Below are 21,004 nucleotides of genomic sequence, written 5' to 3' on the forward strand. Positions count from 1 at the left end.
ATGCCCCTGTCAAAAGACACAGGGTATCAGAATGGATAAAAAAACAAAACCCATCTATATGTTGCCTCCAAGAAACTCATTTTAAGCCCGAAGACACCTCCAGGTTTAAAGTGAGGGGGTGGAAAAGAATTTACCATGCTAATGGACATCAGAAGAAAGCAGGAGTGGCAATCCTTATATCAGATCAATTAGATTTTAAGCCAAAAACTATAATAAGAGATGAGGAAGGACACTATATCATACTCAAAGGGTCTGTCCAACAAGAAGATTTAACAATTTTAAATATCTATGCCCCCAATGTGGGAGCAGCCAACTATATAAACCAATTAATAACAAAATCAAAGAAACACATCAACAATAATACAATAATAGTAGGGGACTTTAACACTCCCCTCACTGAAATGGACAGGTCATCCAAGCAAAAGATCAGCAAGGAAATAAAGGCCTTAAATGACACACTGGACCAGATGGACATCACAGATATATTCAGAATATTTCATCCCAAAGCAACAGAATACACATTCCTCTCTAGTGCACATGGAACATTCTCCAGAATAGATCACATCGTCGGTCCTAAATCAGGACTCAACCGGTATCAAAAGATTGGGATCATTCCCTGCATATTTTCAGACTACAATGCTCTAAAAATAGAACTCAACCACAAAAGGAAGTTTGGAAAGACCCAAATACATGGAGACTAAACAGTATCCTTCTAAAGAATGAATGGGTCAACCGGGAAATTAAAGAAGAATTGAAAAAAATCATGGAAACAAATGATAATGAAAATACAACGGTTCAAAATCTGTGGGACACAACAAAGGCAGTCCTGAGAGGAAAATATATAGCAGTACAAGCCTTTCTCAAGAAACAAGTACAAAACCTAACCCTACACCTAAAGGAGCTGGAGAAAGAACAAGAAAGAAACCCTAAGCCAAGCAGGAGAAGAGAAATCATAAAGATCAGAGCAGAAATCAATGAAATAGAAACCAAAAAAACAATAGAACAAATCAACGAAACTAGGAGCTAGTTCTTTGAAAGAATTAATAAAATTGATAAACCCCTGGCCTGATTTATCAAAAAGAAAAGAGAAAGGACCCAAATAAATAAAATCATGAATGAAAGAGGAGAGATCACAACTAACACCAAAGAAATACAAACTATTATAAGAACATACTATGAGCAACTCTACGCCAATAAATTTGACAATCTGGAAGAAATGGATGCATTCCTAGAAACATATAAACTACCACAACTGAACCAGGAAGAAATAGAAAGCCTGAACAGACCCATAACCAGTAAGGATATTGAAACAGTCATTAAAATCTCCAAACAAACAAAAGCCCAGGGCCAGACGGCTTCCCGGAGGAATTCTACCAAACATTTAAAGAAGAACTAATTCCTATTCTCCTGAAACTGTTCCAAAAAATAGAAATGGAAGGAAAACTTCCAAACTCATTTTATGAGGCCAGCATCACCTTGATCCCAAAACCAGACAAGGATCCCACCAAAAAAGAGAGCTATAGACTGATATCCTTGATGAACACAGATGCAAAAATACTCAACAAAATACTAGCCAATAGGATTCAACAGTACATTAAAAAGATTATTCACCACGACCAAGTGGGATTTATTCCAGGGCTGCAAGGTTGGTTCAATATCCGCAAATCAGTCAATGTGATACAACACATCAATAAAAGAAAGAACAAGAACCATATGATACTCTCAATAGATGCTGAAAAAGCATTTGACAAAGTACAGCATCCCTTCCTGATCAAAACTCTTCAAAGTGTAGGGATAGAGGGCACATACCTCAATATCATCAAAGCCATCTATAAAAAACCCACTGCAAATATCATTCTCAATGGAGAAAAACTGAAAGCTTTTCCACTAAGGTCAGGAACACGGCAGGGATGTCCATTATCACCACTGCTATTCAACATAGTACTAGAGGTCCTAGCCTCAGCAATCAGACAACAAAAGGAAATTAAAGGCATCCAAATCAGCAAAGAAGAAGTCAAATTATCACTCTTCGCAGATGATATGATACTATATGTGGAAAACCCAAAAGACTCCACTCCAAAACTGCTAGAACTTATACAGGAATTCAGTAAAGTGTCAGGATATAAAATCAATGCACAGAAATCAGTTGCATTTCTCTACACCAACAGCAAGACAGAAGAAAGAGATATTAAGGAGTCAATCCCATTTACAATTGCATCCAAAACCATAAGATACCTAGGAATAAACCTAACCAAAGAGACACAGAATCTATACTCAGAAAACTATAAAGTACTCATGAAAGAAATTGAGGAAGACACAAAGAAATGGAAAAATGTTCCATGCTCCTGGATTGGAAGAATAAATATTGTGAAAATGTCTATGCTACCTAAAGCAATCTACACATTTAATGCAATTCCTATCAAAGTACCATCCATCTTTTTCAAAGAAATGGAACAAATAATGCTAAAATTTATATGGAACCAGAAAAGACCTCGAATAGCCAAAGGGATATTGAAAAAGAAAGCCAAAGTTGGTGGCATCTCAATTCCGGACTTCAAGCTCTATTACAAAGCTGTCATCATCAAGACAGCATGGTACTGGCACAAAAACAGACACATAGATCAATGGAACAGAATAGAGAGCCCAGAAATAGACCCTCAACTCTATGGTCAACTCATCTTCGACAAAGCAGGAAAGAATGTCCAATGGAAAAAAGACAGCCTCTTCAATAAATGGTGCTGGGAAAATTGGACAGCCACATGCAGAAAAATGAAATTGGACCATTTCCTTACACCACACACAAAAATAGACTCAAAATGGATGAAGGACCTCAATGTGCAAAAGGAATCCATCAAAATCCTTGAGGAGAACACAGGCAGCAACCTCTTCAACCTCAGCCGCAGCAACATCTTCCTAGGAACATCGCCAAAGGCAAGGGAAGCAAGGGCAAAAATGAACTATTGGGATTTCATCAAGATCAAAAGCTTTTCCACAGCAAAGGAAACAGTTAACAAAATCAAAAGACAACTGACAGAATGGGAGAAGATATTTGCAAACGACATATCAGATAAAGGACTAGTGTCCAGAATCTATAAAGAACTTAGCAAACTCAACACCCAGAGAACAAATAATCCAATCAAGAAATGGGCAGAGGACATGAACAGACATTTCTGCAAAGAAGACATCCAGATGGCCAACAGACACATGAAAAAGTGCTCCATATCACTCGGCATCAGGGAAATACAAATCAAAACCACAATGAGATATCACCTCACACCAGTCAGAATGGCTAAAATCAACAAGTCAGGAAATGACAGATGCTGGCAAAGATGCGGAGAAAGGGGAACCCTCCTACACTGTTGGTGGGAATGTAAGCTGGTGCAGCCACTCTGGAAAACAGCATGGAGGTTCCTCAGAATGTTGAAAATAGAACTGCCCTATGGCCCAGCAATTGCACTATTGGGTATTTACCCTAAAGATACAAACGTAGTGATCCAAAGGGGCACATGCACCCGAATATTTATAGCAGCAATGTCCACAATAGCCAAACTATGGAAAGAACCTAGATGTCCATCAACAGATGAATGGATCAAGAAGACGTGGTATATATACACAATGGAATACTATGCAGCCATCAAAAGAAATGAAATCTTGCCATTTGCGACAACATAGATGGAACTAGAGCGTATCATGCTTAGCGAAATAAGTCAAGCAGAGAAAGACAACTATCATATGATCTCCCTGATATGAGGAAGTTGTGATGCAACATGGAGGCTTAAGTGGGTAGGAGAAGAATAAATGAAACAAGATGGGATTGGGAGGGAGACAAACCATAAGTGACTCTTAATCTCACAAAACAAACTGAGGGTTGCTGGGGGGAGGGGGTTTGGGGGAAGGGGGTGGGATTATGGACATTGGGGAGGGTATGTGCTTTGGTGAGTGCTGTGAAGTGTGTAAACCTGGTGATTCACAGACCTGTACCCCTGGGGATAAAAATATATGTTTATAAAAAATAAAAAATTAAAAAAAAATAAAGAAAGAAAACAAAAAATCCCTAAGCACTTGGTAACTGAGCAATATATTTTAAATAATTCATTGGTCAAAAAGAAAAAAAAACATAATATATTTATCTGAATGAAAAGGAAACGATAGCAAAATTTGTGAAACATAGGTAAAGCAGGGGCCAGAGGAAAATTTTAACACTAAATTTATAGTCCTTAGATAAGAAAAGAGGAAATGTTTTGTATTAATAATTCACGTTCCCATTTCAAGAACCTAGAAGAAGAAAAACAAAGATAAGTATAAGGAAGAAAATAATAAAGAGCAGAAAACAACACAATTGAAACTGAAAAGCAATAGAGAAAATTAATGGTTTCATTAATTTTTTTAAAAGATCAGTAAAATTGATTAACCTTCAGAAAGACTGCAAAGCAGAAAACAGGTAATTCAAATGGCCAATATCAGTTATTAAACAGACTTTGTGGATATCAAAAGGATAAATGAAGCAAGATTGCATAACTAAATTTGACAACATAGCTAAGTTTGACAACTTATGTTCCTCAAAAACATAGAACTATCACAATTTATCCAATGTAAAATAGATAATATGAATAGACCTATAATAGTTAAGTAAACTGAATTCATAATTTAGAAGTTCTTCCAAAAAATAATCTTTAGACCAGTTTCTCTGCAGAATTCTATCAAATTTTCCAACAAAAATTAACACTAGTTATGTACAATCTCTTATAGAAAGCAGAAAAGAAAAAAAAAAACACTTCAGGATTCATTTTATAAAGCTAGCATTACCCTAATACTAAGGACAAAGTTAGTATGAAACACAACAAAACAAAAGCCTCAGACCAATGCCCCTCATGAATATAGATATGAAACCTTTAAAAAATATTAGCAAATAGAATTCAGCAATGTGTAAAACAAACTATACAACATGACCAACTGAGTTTTAACCCTGGTTTAATATCTGAAAGCCAATTATTATAATCTACTATATTAACAAACCAAAAAAGAAAACTTACATGATCATATCAATCTATGAAGAAAAAGAATTTTAAAAAAATTCATCACTTACGCATGATAAAATAAAAAGTTCTCAAAAAAAAAAATTAAGGGAAACTTCTTTAAACTGATAAATAGCACATACAAAAAAAACATGCAGCTAAAATTGTACTTAAGGTGAAAATCTGAAGGCTTTATCTATAAGATTAGGAACATGGCAAGAATATCTGCACTCAGGAGTCATCACATGCAAATAATGACCTACATAGACACCCAAGGAATATGCAAAAAGCAAAAACAAGCGAACAAACAAGAACCTCCTAGAACTAAAAACTAAGTTCAGCAAGGTCACAAAGTCACAAGGTTGCAAAATACAAAGTAATCATAGAAAAAAATCTGTTGCATTTCTATATACCTGCAATGAACATGTGGAAGCAGAAATTTACAATACAATGTCATTTATAATCACTTAAGAAAATAAAAAAGTTCAGTGTTATTTTATCAAAATATGTACAAAAATTCAATGCTATAAACTACTACCAACTGCTAATGAAAGAAACCAAAGAAACTTATTCAAATAGACTCAATGACTTACCCAACTCAATATTACCCAATAACTTACTCAAATACACTAAACTTTATGACAAAAGTGCAAAAGAAATTGAATGAAGGAAGGAGAACTTTTTCAAAAAATAGCATTGGAGCTACCCAGCATCCATGAGGACTGGTAAACAAATGAACTTTGAACTAAAACCTTACACTTTAGGTAGAAGTTAATTTAAAAGGGTTCACAGACTTAAATGTAAAACAAATAATATGAAAATTTTTGAAAAATCACAGGCAATTTTTGGACTATAGAGTTTTTAAACTTGAAAACAAAAGCATTATCCAGAAAAGAACAAAAGAAAAAAATTGAACTTTATCAACAGTAAAAACACTGGTTTTGCATAGGATCCTGTTAAAAATATGAAAAAATCAGGTAGAGGCTGAAGGATAATATTTGCAAACCTTAAGTAAACAGAAGGAATAGTATAGCATATGTAAAGAACTCTCACAATGTAAAAAACAAAACAAAACTAAACTAAAACAGAAAACAAAAAAATACAATTAAAAAATTGGCAAAAATGTATATTTCACCAAAGGGAATATAGAGATGGCAAGAAATCACATAAAAAAGTGATCAACATCATTAGCCACCAGGGTAGTGTTAATTAAAACTGCAGTGAGATATCATTTTGTATCAGCAGAATGAATAAAATTTTTAAAAATGTACAGACCTATACCCCTGGGGATAAAAATATATGTTTATAAAAAATAAAAAATTAAAAAAAAAGTAATAAACTAATCTTTGAATAAATGAAAAAAAAAATGTACCTACAACCTTAAGTACTGGGGAGGATACAGAGAAATTGAAACACTCACAAATTTTTGGTGGGAATGTAAAAGAGTACAGACATTCTGGAAAACAACTTCACAGTTTCTTTAAAAAATAAATAAATAAACATGCAACTACCATATGACATAGCAACTACACTTCTGGGCACTTATCCCAGAGAAGTGAAGACATGTTCACATAGAAACCTGTACACAAGTGTCCGGAGTAGCATTATTTGTAATCGCCCCATGCTGGAAACAACCCAGACAAACTTCAATGGGTGAGTGATTAAGCAAACTGTATGGAATGCTACTCATCCGTAACAGGAAGAAACCATGAGTACATGCAACAACTTGGATAATCTGCAGAGGATGATGAGTGAAAAAAATTCTAAAAAGTTACATGTTCGGTGATTCCATTTATATAACATGATTGAAATGGCAAAATTATAGAAGTGGAAAATGATTGGTGAAATAAAGAACAGTGATCTCAAATGGGAAAGAAAGAAAAAGAGAAAAGAAAAGGAAGAGAGGGAGAGAGGAGGAGAGAGGGAGGGAAGATGGAAGGAAGGAAGGAAGGAAGGAAGGAAGGAAGGAAGGGAGGAAGGAAGGAAGGAAGGAAGAGAAAGAAAGGAAGAAACCTTGAGTAAGTGGTTCACAAGATGACCGGCCAGGGATTAGAGGAGGGAGAACAGTCAGAACATCACCATGAAAGACTGGACAAGAAATTAAGTCTGAATCTGAGAGCAAAACTGGGAGAGGACTCTATACTATTCAAGTGATGTGTCAAAGAAAGAAATAACAGGGCTTGGAGACAAGTAAATACAGGAATCTGCTTTTCCTCTCTATTTTTTTAAGATTTTATTTATTTATTTGAGAGAGAGAGAGAGAGAGAGAGAGAGAGAAGGAGCAAGAGACAAAGAGGGAGCACAAAGGGCTCAGAGGCATAGGGAGAAGCAGACTCCCCACTGAGCAGGGAGCCCAGGACGAGTGTGCGGGTCTGGATCTCAGGACCCTGGGATCATGACCTGAGCTGGAGGCAGATACCTAACTGACTGAGCCACTCTGGCACCCCTTTCCTTTTTAATATGAAAAATTTTGGTTGACATTTTTTGGCCTTTATCTCTATTAACCTTAGGTGAATCAAAAAAGAAGAAAAATTGGGGCGCCTGGGTGGCTCAGTAGGTTAAGGCCTCTGCCTTCGGCTCAGGTCATGGTCTCAGGGTCCTGGGATGGAGCCCCACATCAGGCTCCCTGCTCAGCGGGGAGCCTGCTTCCCTTCCTCTCGCTCTCTGCCTGCCTCTCTGCCTACTTGTAATCTCTGTCAAATTAATAAATAAGATTTAAAAAAAAAGAAGAAAAATTATTTTGTCCAAAAATTGGTAATTGTCACCAATTTTTTTTGTTTGTTTACATCAGTTTATTTTTATTTTTTTCAACTTTTTTTTTAATTTTTTATTTTTTATAAACATATATTTTGATCCCTAAAGGTACAGGTCTGTGAATCACCAGGTTTACACACTTCACACCAATTTTTAAAATCCTACTTTTATCTGAAATCTGCACAAAAGCATACAATGTAACCTAACAGCAAAGCACTGGAATTCTAATCCTGATTTTGCCACCTGACAACTATTGGACAGATCAAGAAATTTATCTTCATGAAAAACACTCTGAATCAGTGTCATCAATTCCAATTTTCTATAAATATGAAAAAATTAACGTCATTTTTCTTCTCTTGGCACTGATGGAATGCTTAATCATGAACTGCATGATTTTCATGCCTTCTCAGCACTAAACAATATCATTGGTGAATGAATGACAGTGTGAGCAAATTCTCTTTTTCTTTTTTAAAGTTTTTTCCAAATAGTTTCTAAGCAACTTTCAGACAATGTTCTAGTAAGAACTGGACCTAATAGATATATGCTTGAAACAGATTCACATACAGAGCTGTTAAACCTAAATGTGATTTGACATACATGTATCCAGGTGACAAAACTATTTATAATAAGTGAGCACCAGCAGAAATCTAAATTGATCCTCAGGGCCTCTGATAGCCTTAACAGGTCTTGCAAAATAACATTCCTAGGGCATTCCAACTACGGGTGTTCTCCTCTAAAGCATATCCCAAAAATCTTTGAAATGTAAGGTAGAACTCACAATGTTCCCATCTTCCATTTGATACAAAGAATGCCGCATAGTTATATGAAGTTGATGCAAAAAACATCAAGCTTTACTCGAATGCATATAATTACTGTCTGAGCAGGACAATTAATTAATGAAAATTAATTTGAAAATTCATTTCCTATTCTCTAGAATTATTCCTGTGTAGTAAACATAGGTAGATCTTCAGAATCCAAATTCTTTTAATTAGAATATACAGTTGTGTTGGTCTTTTAAAAAGTTTAAAAAGAGTACATTTTAAGTATTCATCATTGCAAGATGTGAAAACATCTTCTTTTAGAAATTTCTGTTATTCTTGGAAATGAGTAATGGTTTATAGTAAGAAGGTGTGGCAAATAATTATACTACTCAAATTCTACTCTGACCTCTCTCATTTCTGTTTTCCTTTTCCCTCAAGGCAGTATCATTTCATACAAGACTTAAAAATGCCCTGCTTTAGTCAAAAAACAAATTTTTGTATATATGGTAGAAATGTTAATATAATTTAGAAATTGAATACTTTTGTGCGCTGAAAAATATGTCCCCGAGAACTGAGTTGCCTGTTTCTATGAGCCAGCCAGACACGTCACTGCCCACAAGAACATCATCAATAGAAGTCAGTAATTCAAACTGAATGAGAGATGACAGGTATGCTCTCTGTTTCCACTAGCAAATACTGTTTTTACTTCTTAACAAATTGTTCAATCGAACTGCATTATAATGCTTTTAGAAAAGGAAACTTCTCACATGAAAAAATGGCTCGTAAATAGTCTTTGAGAACACTTGAATAAGTTACGATCCAAATCAATCTGTCACTTGTTTATAATTGGGAGAAAATAATATTTCATTATTGCAACCAGAAGAGTAAATTATACTGAAGTCCCACATATTGGTATTGGGTTACCCTTAGAAAGCCGTAACTTCCTGCTTTCTATGAAAACTTTTTAAAAAATCATGCTCCAGTTATTTGGATACCCACATAACTATTAACAAAACAAAACAAAAAATTAAAACAAAAACAAACCTTAACCAAAGAGACTAACAGAAATCTCTGTTCAGTTCCAGGCTGCACAATTTACAAGAAAATTGGAGAATATGAAGAAAATTTAGACCACAGCCATAAGAATGATCAAAAGTCTGAAAATGGGATCTAATAATAAGGATAAAAGAAATATTTAGACAAAGGGAAACTAGTTAGGGCTTGATGAACTTCAAATTACCTGATAGCTGAGCGTCTGTTTCCTACTGGTGTCCATGCAAGCCTTGGGTTATCCTGGGGCATCTAGGAACAAGAGTGGTAAACTGCTGTTCCCTGCATTTTCATAAAAGAAGGCAAAAAAAAAAAATCACTTAAAAATTATAGGATCGGGCAAGTGCTGTGAAATATATAAATGTTATTGTGAGATTCTTATCACTAATTATCCAAAATTTTTCTTCCAAAAGGTTGTCTCTCTGGTGTATTGGACTTTACTACTTCACTCTAGAGCCCCCACAGAGAGAGATGCCATGTAACTGTCTTCATTCATGGAGTGTTTGAGACTTCTTTGTTTTCTTACTTAATTGAAATATGACAGATTAACATTTGTATTTTAAATAACTGTTCAAATGAAAACTGACTATACCATAATCTTTGTGATTTCCATTGATGACCATACATCTAGTATTATTTGTTCCTATCCTTAGAAGACTCTACCTTTATCTTAGTAAATATAGAAATTCTGTACTGTTCTCTATGCTTTAAAATCTTCATTTTATCTTCCAGTTTCTGAAGACACATGTACTATCCTATCTGAAGTATTCTCATATATAAGACTTAAAGGAATGTTCAATTCTTATGTCAGATCACATAGATTTACATAGAGCATGTAAAAATACCTTTCTTCTATCCAAATTCTGGTATCAAATCCCACCTTTTAGGAACTACCTGGCACAGTAATTCTTTAATTGAAAATTTTCTAAAATTTCACAACATATGTGAATATTAAATTTTGAAAATTGATGTTCAGCATCTCTTGTATTTGAAAACGGTTTGCCCAGATCTCCAGAATGGGCCACAGCTTAACTACAAATCTAAGCCACATCTTATAAACACACACACACACACACACACACACACACACACATTCCAAATTATTTGCCAAATTTCACTGCTGCTAGCTTCCCACAGTATTCTAAAACATATCAGACAAACAGGCGTCAGTATGATTAATTCTGATGATTACTTAAATTTTTCCCTATACACAGTGACCTCTAGAAGCTCTAAGTTCAGTTGAGTATGAGTAGAGTCACTTCAGTTAGCTAAAGTGTTTGTAAATAAATGATATCTCTTCTCCATTAACATGTCTCCATCTTGACCTACAAAAGTGGATTGTATGGGTCAACTCAGATGACTAATTTGTCTTTTTTTTTTTTTAACCCATTGTAAGGGAACAAAAAGGGCAGAGAAAAACAGAAATATTTTTAAATATACACATATTAAGACACTCGTGCAAAAAGTGAATTTCTGCTGAATTTAAGTCCAACTTTTCCTGTGGGTTTTTATCAACTTTTTATTATAAAGCCCAATAGATAATGACAAGTAACATGGGAAATTTTTAATTTTTCAGATAAAAAAATACTTTCATGTGTATTATCTTGTTTTATTTTCATAAAAATCCTATAGCCTAGATGCTATTGTTCTCATATTACAAAGGAAGAAACTGAGTCTTGGAGAGGTAAAGTTAATTGCTTAATTCTCACCGACAGGAAGTGGTTCAACAGACTTCTACCTCCCAATCCTAGCCTCTGTCACCATGATCAGGAATGTACAAGCAAATGGATGTGACACAAATCTGCACACAGAGACAGGCCGAGACCATTGTTTAAATGGAACAGAGATTTCCCCAAATTCCAGTTTGCTTTAAGGTCACTTCTCTGGTTTTGCTGGCCATAGGCTGTACAGTTTATTCTGTGCAAAATGATATAATATTTGCATACTTAATTAGAAAGTTGCAGAATTAGAAAGCTATCAGAAAAATATCCTTGTGGGGGTGCCTGCACGGCCCAGTGGACTAAACAAAGGATCCTTGATTTCTGCTCAGGTTGGGGTCTCAGGTTTGTGAGCTGAGCCCTTCACCAGGCTTTATGCTCAGACAGACTCTGCCTCAGATTCTCTCTCTCCCTCTGCACCCCATTCCTGTTCCCCTGCTCAAGCACACACTTCTGCTTTCTCTCTCTCTCTCTCAAAAAAAAAGTATCCTTGTTCTCTATTATTTCTTTAAAAAGTGAGATATCTGTGTAACTACAGAATTCATTATAAATGTTTTCAGTAAAAAGTAACCTTTTTCTACCTCATCGTTTAAAAAAAGGAAATACGTGTTTAGCTTACGCAGTATTTAGATTTTCTTAAGTAATTCAATTTCTAAATTTCATAATTTAAAATTTATATAGAGCTTATTTTTAGTTATCATATAATGATATTAGTTCCTTATGGAAATGTAGGCTTAATTTTGTACTGAGAACATTAGCTGTTCTAATGAACCCCACGCTCTCAGTGGTGGCAGCAGACATTTATCTTGTGTGGACACGTGTGTGACCTGCTTGTTCCTGGCAGGTCACTTTCCTTCACATCATGATTCAAAGACTCAGGCAACTTCTATTTTATGACCCTTCTGTCTCTTGGGCCGCACTTTCCTCTGTCTGAGCTGGCAGAAGGGGAAGAAAGCGCAAAGAAAACACTTGGACTGTGCTTCGGTCCATGTTCTACCAGTAAGACCTATTTCACATTTAATGTAAACATAAAGGGAGCTATGATGCCTGGCTCAGCAGTGATTTCCCAACCCCTACTCAATACGATGGCAGGGCAGTCCTGAATTTTGGTGGCTAGGTGCCATCTCTAGGTGACTATAAATGGATATATATATATATATATATATATATGTATATATATATACTGCCTTTGCTCTATTACACTTAATTAATAATTTTTATAGCATTATACATCTAGTCAAGAGGCTAGGTAAACACATTTGTTTGGTATGTGAATGCAATCTAAATTGAATTGTGTTCCCTGTGTGCAAAAATGAGAATATTTACTTATGCTCCCTCAGAATTCATTTCATTTCTGTCAAATGATATTATGGAGTTGAACATTTATTAAAACACCCATGACCTGTGTTGAAAGAAGTTTATAAACCAAAGAAAGATAAACTATACTACAGTAGACTTCTGGATGTTTGCTCATTTGAAGGTATTTTATATCATATATATGTATATGACACATATCTTTATATATTCATATACATACAAATATATATGTATACACTTTTTCCACGTGTTTTCTTGAAATATTAATGAAACAGTGCTCTTTCATGAAATAAGAATAATAAAGCATATGACAAGGAGTTTATAACAACAGGATGTATGAAATGTCAGGGATTACCATTATTAATTTCATTAATATGAAAATGTATGTGAATCTCTTTTAAACTTCAAAACTCCTTATGAATATGGAGTTTTAATTTTCATTCTTATAACTGTTCTGATAGAGGATTTTAGAATTCATGTTACATGTTTTATTATATAATTGGAACCTCAGTGTCTAACGTAGTTTACACAAATGTTCACACTAGGAACTTGAGTCTATACAGAAGATGATGAACTTTATTTATCTTTTAAAGATTTCATTTATTTATTTATTTATTTATTAAATGATTTATTTATTTTATTTATTAATTTATTTATTTGCTGGAGAGAGTGAGCAAGAGAAAGAGAGCATGAGCAGGGATTAGAGGCAGAGGGAAGGGGAGAAGCAGGCTCTCCACTGAGCAGAGAGTCCGATGTGCGGCTTCATCCCAGGACCCTGAGATCATGACCTGAGCAGAGGGCAGACACTTAACTGACTGAGCCACCCAGGTGCCCCAAGATGATGAACTTTATACAAAAACCTCTAGTTTCTGAAAGAAGACGCCTATTAGGTTGTTTTTACTGCCGACGTGCTCTATGTAGTAGAATTGCCAAGTATGTATTTTCTGGAAACTGAGGAAAGCAGGAAAGAACAGAAATGCTAAGCAGAGAAACTCCAGTGATTTTCATGTAACTAAGTAGCACAGAGGAGGAATAAAAAGCAAGGGGAGGTAGGTTTGCAGTTTCAACATACATTTATGACACGTGTGTTTATATGTGTTTAAGTATACTTTGCAGACTTTTAATCCATAATATGCTATTTCTCATTTTTGAAATCTAGTTTATGATCTTGACCTCATTTTAACAAAACTTCTTACATTTTTACAACAGTGTCTCCCATACTCAAATCATTCAAGTATTAAAATAGGTTATTATTTGGGTATAATCATCAAGAAAGGAAAAAAACTCCTAAGACAGCTAGCTATTAGCTTAGCCACCCGGCACGGACTGAGTCAAGGAACCAACAGGTTTATTTGAATAAGTGGTTTATGTTATGTTGTCTGAGACCACCCACACAAAGCATTTGTCTGAACAGCCCACGTGGTGTGCATGTGTATGTGAGCCCTCAAAGAGGTACATTCGGCTTCCTCTACAATGTGTATTGGGAGACAGGTACTGGGTTTTCTTGGCTCTGTTTTTTTTTTTTAACAGTAATGTAATATGAATTTTTAATTCACTCAGATACAAATGCTCATGGAATTCAATAACCCTTACTGTACAAATTTATTTTTAACTGGTCACTGAAAAGGAAGTGGGAATATATTCAAATCCTTTCTACTCTTTAAGATCTGTAGTTTAAAAATCTGCCAGTTAATGATCTATTTTGCAGAGGAAATTATACTGTGTAATCCAGAGGCCTAGGAGAACAACTGTGACTCCACAGGTTAAAAGTTGCATTCCAGATTGACAGTTGAAATCAATCAAACCAATGTTTTCTTTCACATCTGATGCCTTGTCTACCACATGCCACTGCTGACAATCCAAAAATGAAAATGAGAACAGTTGTCTTAACACAATCAAGTACTACTCTGCCTGAACTCGGGACCTCCAGGTTGCTGAAATACATTATTTGTTATACGTATCATTCGATGACGCATAGGATGAGAATTTCTGGTTTTCATGTTTTTGAAAAAACTAAAGTTTGTTGGTTGGTTTTCTTCTTCACAGGAAGACACTGCAGTATAGTGGAAAGTCTTGAACCTGGATTCAGAAGTCATGAATGTTTCATCTCTGACATTAATTCTTCATATCTTCAGACAAGTTACTCCATCACACGAAGCCTTAACTGACTCATGGAAATTATATTCATTCCCCATGGGGCTGTTGTAAAGATAAAACACAACAATGTTTGTGTTTCATTTCTAGTAGGCATCACGCTGTGTTGTAGGGCCTCCCAACTTGCACCTAAAAGGACATTAGAGTGATGTGGGGATAGGGAATGCTCAGGGTGGACCCTCCAGAAGCTTTTTTGCAGTAGGACTGGGCAACTCCCAGAAGGTTAATTGTTTTGATGGAAAAGGGACCTCACAGTGAAGAGTAAAACCTTGGTTATCAGTGTTGAAAGGAGATTTTGAGTCATACGATGCCTCTTTTCTTGGATTTATCTACTGCACCAGCCCTGCTGCTCTCATCTGGAGCACGTAAGAGGAAAAACGACAACAACAACAACAGCAACAAAAATCAAAGGAGCATTTTTACTAACATCCTAGTCAAGACAGTGAAAGAGAAATAGCACTTCTTTGATGGCCACCAAGAAGGGTTTTTTGTTTTTGTTTTTGTTTTTCCATTTAAAGCAGAAACCTGAGCAGCTTAGTATTTCAAGGGCACTAATAACGCAGAGGCCCAGGGAGGGTGGAGGGCTGTGCTGGACATCTAGGTACCCCAAAAGTGCTGGGCCAGGGTTGGGAAGCAGACCTTCTTATCAGCGTGTGCTGCAATCTGGAAAAGGGAAGTTCCCTGGAAAAGCAGTGGGACTGTAAGCAGAGGGCTGAGGTCTTCTATCAGCAAGCAGGGCAAGATGAGTAGATGCCTTCGATGTGACTGTGTCTGTTACGATGTGCCGATGTGCCATGGGGAGAAATTCCGAATATGAAACCATATCGTCTGGCATATGGTTAGTCAATTTTTCTTTTTTTTTTTTTTTAAGATTTTATTTATTTATTTGACAGAGAGAAATCACAAGTAGACGGAGAGGCAGGCAGACAGAGAGGAAGGGAAGCAGGCTCCCTGCTGAGCAGAGAGCCCGATGTGGGACTCGATCCCAGGACCCTGAGATCATGACCCTAGCCGAAGGCAGCGGCTTAACCCACTGATCCACCCAGGCGCCCCGTCAATTTTTCATTTTTTAAAAAATTCACATTCTGGACTCTCAAAGACCAAAAACTTCTGTGAAATAGGATGTGAAAATTTTCAAACAATATTGCCACACAGTTTTTCTTTTTTTCTCAAAAATAAAAAAGGATGTGAAAAACCCTACCCAAACACATGTTGGACATATCATAAGAACTTTTTTTGAAAAGCAGAAATACCTATTCGTTTCATTAACTACTATGGAACCTCTGATACAAGGTCCAGATGCTAAGTGATTATGATTTTAATTACAAACAAATGAAACAAATGAACAAATTAGATTTAAAAAAATCGTCCACAGACTTTTGAAGCAATTTTGAAAAATAAGCTCTTTCCTGTTTTTTTCCTCATTTTGTTCTCTTCTGACATGGTGAGGTATACAGGAAAAATCATGAATCCTTGGAATTGGACAATTCTGATCCTTCTACATAACTGGTTGCAACCCTTAGCAAACTGTTTACCTTCATAAAATAAAATGTTGCAATGGGGTGCCTGGGTGGCTTAGTGGGTTAATCCTCTGCCTTCAAGTTGGGTCATGATCTCAGGGTCCTGGGATTGAGCCCCACATCCGGCTCTCGGCTTGGCGGGAAGCCTGCTTTCCCCTCACTCTCTGCCTGCCTCTCTGCCTGCTTGTGATCTTTCTCTGTGTTGAATAAATAAATAAAATCTTAAAAAAAATAAAAAGCACCTTTGTTTAAAAAAAAAAAAAAGTTACAAGACAAAATGAGATACACAGGGTGTGTCGCCTAACCCAATGTCTGGCACATTTGGTGGACAGTGTGAATTCTTTCCCACCTTCTCAATTCCCTGCCTCCTTTTTCTTGCAAACATCCATTTCCATTCCAAATATCCACAGGCAGGATAGCAAAATGATTAAGAAAGCATTGCACGGGTGTGTCTTCTGTTTCTGCACGTTACGCCAATTCTCAAGACCTGTTTCCTCATCTATAACATAGGGATCACAGTACCTTCCACATAGGCTTTCATGGGAGTGAAGGGTTAAGTCATGTAAAGTACTTTTAGCAGTGACCACTAGAATGCAAGCCCCATGAGAAGTTACTGGTCACGCCTGTGTCCCCAGCACACAGAGCAGTACCTGGAACAGAGGATACAGAATAAATATGTGATAAGTGAATAAATGCAGTACTAACATGCTTATTTTCCTTTGCCTGACCTAAACGGTCCCTTCTGTAAACTGTGGGACCTGTGTGGGTGTCTGCAGGGATTAGAGACTGCATCCTCCATGTAAATAAGGAAACTCCGCCATGCTTTCCCCTCCGCTAAACTTTATTTGCCATGACCAGGGATCACATCCCTCCATAATGACAATACTCGGCCCATGTCGTACAGGACACAGTTCTGGGTTAGATCGTGAGCCGTGGTGGAAGTGCCAGCACGCCTGTGGGCTGCCCTCTGGTCAGGGGCCACTGAAGAGCAGGAAGCGCCTCCAGCTTGCGTATCAGAGATGCGCTCCATCAACGCCGTGCAGAGGCAGCAGTCCGCTTGCCCCAGCACCTTGCCAATAACTGTTATTATGATACGTTCTCGTTTACAGAGTCTTGATATTTTCTATCTCCTTAACAGTAATATTATGAACTCCAGAGTTAGATTAAGAGCTACTAGAGTACAGTGCGTCTTGATGATTCTCTACGATGGTCCTGAGCATGCTAGCACGTAGTTCCCTGTAGGTAGCTGAGGGTCATTGATTAGGCGATCCAGTCTCAGGGAATTAAACTGTTTTAAAAGCAAAGTATAAATTCAACAATACAAAATGCAAAGTATAAATACATCTTCTATTCCCCATGAAAATCTGTGAGACTGTATGTGATCAGAGCTGTATTACTTTTCCCCTATACTTTCAAGGGCAAATCCTTAGGACCTAAGGTCAAGCAAACTGAACTGTATTCAGGCAGTCCTCAGAGATCCTCACCATGCTATGTTTTGAGAAGACCAATACAATGAGGTTGAAATATGAGGATATGGGCTGTTTTAACAAAGCCAAACCAAAGGAAACCAGTCCGTTTCAGCCTCATGCGTGCTGCTTTGTTTTCTCCCTCTCCCTCTGTGATGAGCCAGCAAAAAGTTTAGGATGAAAATCACTGGAAGCGCCAGGCGATGTTTAATGAATCAAAAAAGCCAATTCAGCAGCCAGGAGGGTGTACAAGCCCAACACTGAAGAGCTGCTAGGAGTTCTGTAGTTCATGTTCCTCTCCCCTATGCTAACCATGGGAAGACAGGCACTAGGGAAAACACCTTCCTATTTGAGAATATTCATTGTTAGAAAACTGAATTAGCTGAATCCATTGTTATGATCCCCTCCACACTATAAAATGCCTAATGAAGATGTCCTGGGACGATCTAATCATTTCCTCCTTGAGTCTGAGTAAAGGAGATTTTATAGTTCCCTACTTTAGCAATCAAAGAAGTCTATAATGAGTCAAGCATGAGTCATGGTCTCTCTTCCTGTAGTAAATTTGTCCAATAGTTAGGAGATGTTTAAGAAGAACAAATGCAGCAAACTATTTTACTTACAATTGTGTGTACATGTGTGTGTGAAAATGCTAGAATTTAATATTTTTGGTGCCCTCCAAGATTACAAGCAAAATCATCTTTAATTTGAGAACCAGTGATAGTGTAGGACCCACAAACTAAAAATACCCTGAAACCCTTTGACATATCTCCCCCCAGTAATACTAAATCTATGGATGTAACCTTTCAATTGATTTCTTAAAAACAAACTCCCATTTGTAAATGCTTCGGGTTTCATAAACAGGAGGATTCTTCTCCCAAACTGAGACCTGTAGGACTTATCATCTAATTCTGGTTTGTCACACTCCACCAAAGAGTCTGTTGAGTGTGTCATTGCTGATATACGTACATGCCCACATCCACCCCCACACAAGGTAGGTAGGAAATATCCCAGAAATAATGGACAGGATACAGACTTGCATGTAATGAATAATAATAGATGTTTGCATCCCTTTCATTTAACAGATTATATACAGCAATGGAATACTATGCAAGCATCAAAAACCCCTGAAATCTTGCCATTTGCAATGACATGGATGGAACTAGAGGGTATTATGCTAAGCGAAATAAGTCAATCAGAGAAAGACAATTATCATATGATCCCACATATGAGGAATTTGAGAAAGAAGACACAGGGTTATAGGGGAAGGGAGGGAAAAATGAAACAGGATGAACCAGAGAGGGAGACAAACCATAAGAGACTCTTAGTCTCAGGGAAAAAAACTGAAGGTTGCTGGAGGGGAGGCAGATGGGAGGTATGGGGTGGCTGGGTGATGGACACTGAGGAAGGTCTGTGCTATGGTGAGCACTGTGAATTGTGTAAGACTGATGTACTGTGTAAGAAAATGTACCCCTGAAATCAATAATATATTATATGTCAATAAAAAAGATTATATACAGATTGAAATAACACTGAGGATAAATCACCCAAGTTTTTTCAAATCATCAGTCCAGGTGCAGTGAGTATGCTAAGGACATCTGAAGGCAACACAGCTCAGTCCTGCCTTGTGGACTGAGAGGTAAAAGAGTGATTCTTCCTCTTCCTGGTAACTGACTCGCAAGGAGAATCTCACCAAAGCTCTGGACAGCTTCACTTAAAAATGCAGAAGCACACACCCACAAATGCCTGAAAAATAAGCTCTTTCCTGTTTGTTTCCTCATTCTGTTCTTCTCTTCTGACGTGGTGTGGTATAAAAGAAAAATCATGAACCCTTGGCATCGGACAATTCCTGATCCTTCCACATAACTGGTTGCAACCCTTAGCAAACTGTTTACCTTCATAAAAATAAAATGTCACAAGACAAAATGAGATACACAGGGTGTGTCGCCTTGCCCAGTGCTGGCACATTTGGTGGGCATTGTGAATCAATACAATTCCTTTGGTCTGGACTATAGATTAAGAATCCCCTGAACAAGTGCCTAAAGAAGTCCTTTGTCCTGAATGATCTTATGATGAACCATCATCTGGGCTAATAATCCCCAATGTACTGACTTGGGAAGCCAACCACTTTTATGTTCCTACAGTGACATCAGTGAATATACATGGCAGGGTTGATAAAAAATATTTGCATCAAATCTCTTATGTACACACAAAGTAAAATACATTGACAGACAACTTACGATTTACCACTAATTGTATGAGGTTCTTAACAAATTTTCCATAGTTCAGAATCTCATGTTCCTTCTAAATATATATATATATTTCCTTTCCAAATGAAATCATATATTTTTAAAATATCAAGTTTACTTCTTAGTGATTCAACATTTTATCTGAAAAACCATTGATCCACTGACATACTGTTACTATAATTAAAAAAAATTGTTTCAGTAATAACATAGAGCTCAAGAATGGAAGCAAAATACTGACCATCTTCAAAATATTGTAGTAGTAATAATATGAAACATCATTTAGGTCATATAGACTTTTTAAAGTCTATATGATTGATTCACAATGCCCACCAAATGTGCCAGCACTATGGCCAAATAGTTCCTATCTCAAAAAAGAACTGCAACGCATTTAAAAAAAAAAAAAAAGATGAACTCTGCATAAAGGAAAATACTAGTGTAGGGCCACACACACCCAGTTCTAGGTCACTTGCCCAATGGCTAGCATTAACACATATGACGTGTGTGTAGAACTCTACCGACGTGCCAGAGCGGCTCAGATTTCATAGCCAAAATATTTACTGGCTAAGTACTGCTTGGGGCAGACAGGTTGTGAGGGCATTCATAGACAAACAAGTCACAACATAATGAAAGGACATTTGGTTAGGAAATAATGGGCATATGTATATTTGGAATATCTCAACTCTATTTCCATACAAAAATTTCAGTCATCAGGTTGCAGATATTCAACCAAATCTTGACAACTTTCTATGATTCCTAAGATGTCAGCTATTTGTAATACCACCTTGCCCAATGGCAGAATCTGTAATGGGCCTGGCTCTTGTGAAGAAAATTCTAGTCCCAATGTTAGGCTCATGCATGGGAATGGCTCAGCTCACATTCTTACCTTAGCAACCATTTTCCCCCTGGTTCCTAGAGAACTCTCTGGGGCACTCAGTAGAATTCCCAGATATTTTCAGACATGTCTATCATTCTTCAGTATTTCCCAAAATGTCTATCATGGAAT

The 21,004-nt window shown here is 36.7% G+C and overlaps 1 long non-coding RNA gene across 1 annotated transcript in view; it reads right to left on the reverse strand.

Annotated features, from left to right (window-relative positions):
- Window positions 1-21,004, reverse strand: part of LOC309845263 — a 221,155-nt gene that overhangs the window by 115,887 nt on the left and 84,264 nt on the right. Inside the window, exon 2 of the long non-coding RNA XR_014301173.1 lies at window positions 9,771-9,862. This is a non-coding gene — a long non-coding RNA (uncharacterized lncRNA). The remainder of the gene's footprint in view (window positions 1-9,770; window positions 9,863-21,004) is intronic.

Source organism: Mustela nivalis, assembly GCF_964662115.1.
Source record: "Mustela nivalis genome assembly, chromosome: 12".
Classification (NCBI taxonomy): domain Eukaryota; kingdom Metazoa; phylum Chordata; class Mammalia; order Carnivora; family Mustelidae; genus Mustela; species Mustela nivalis.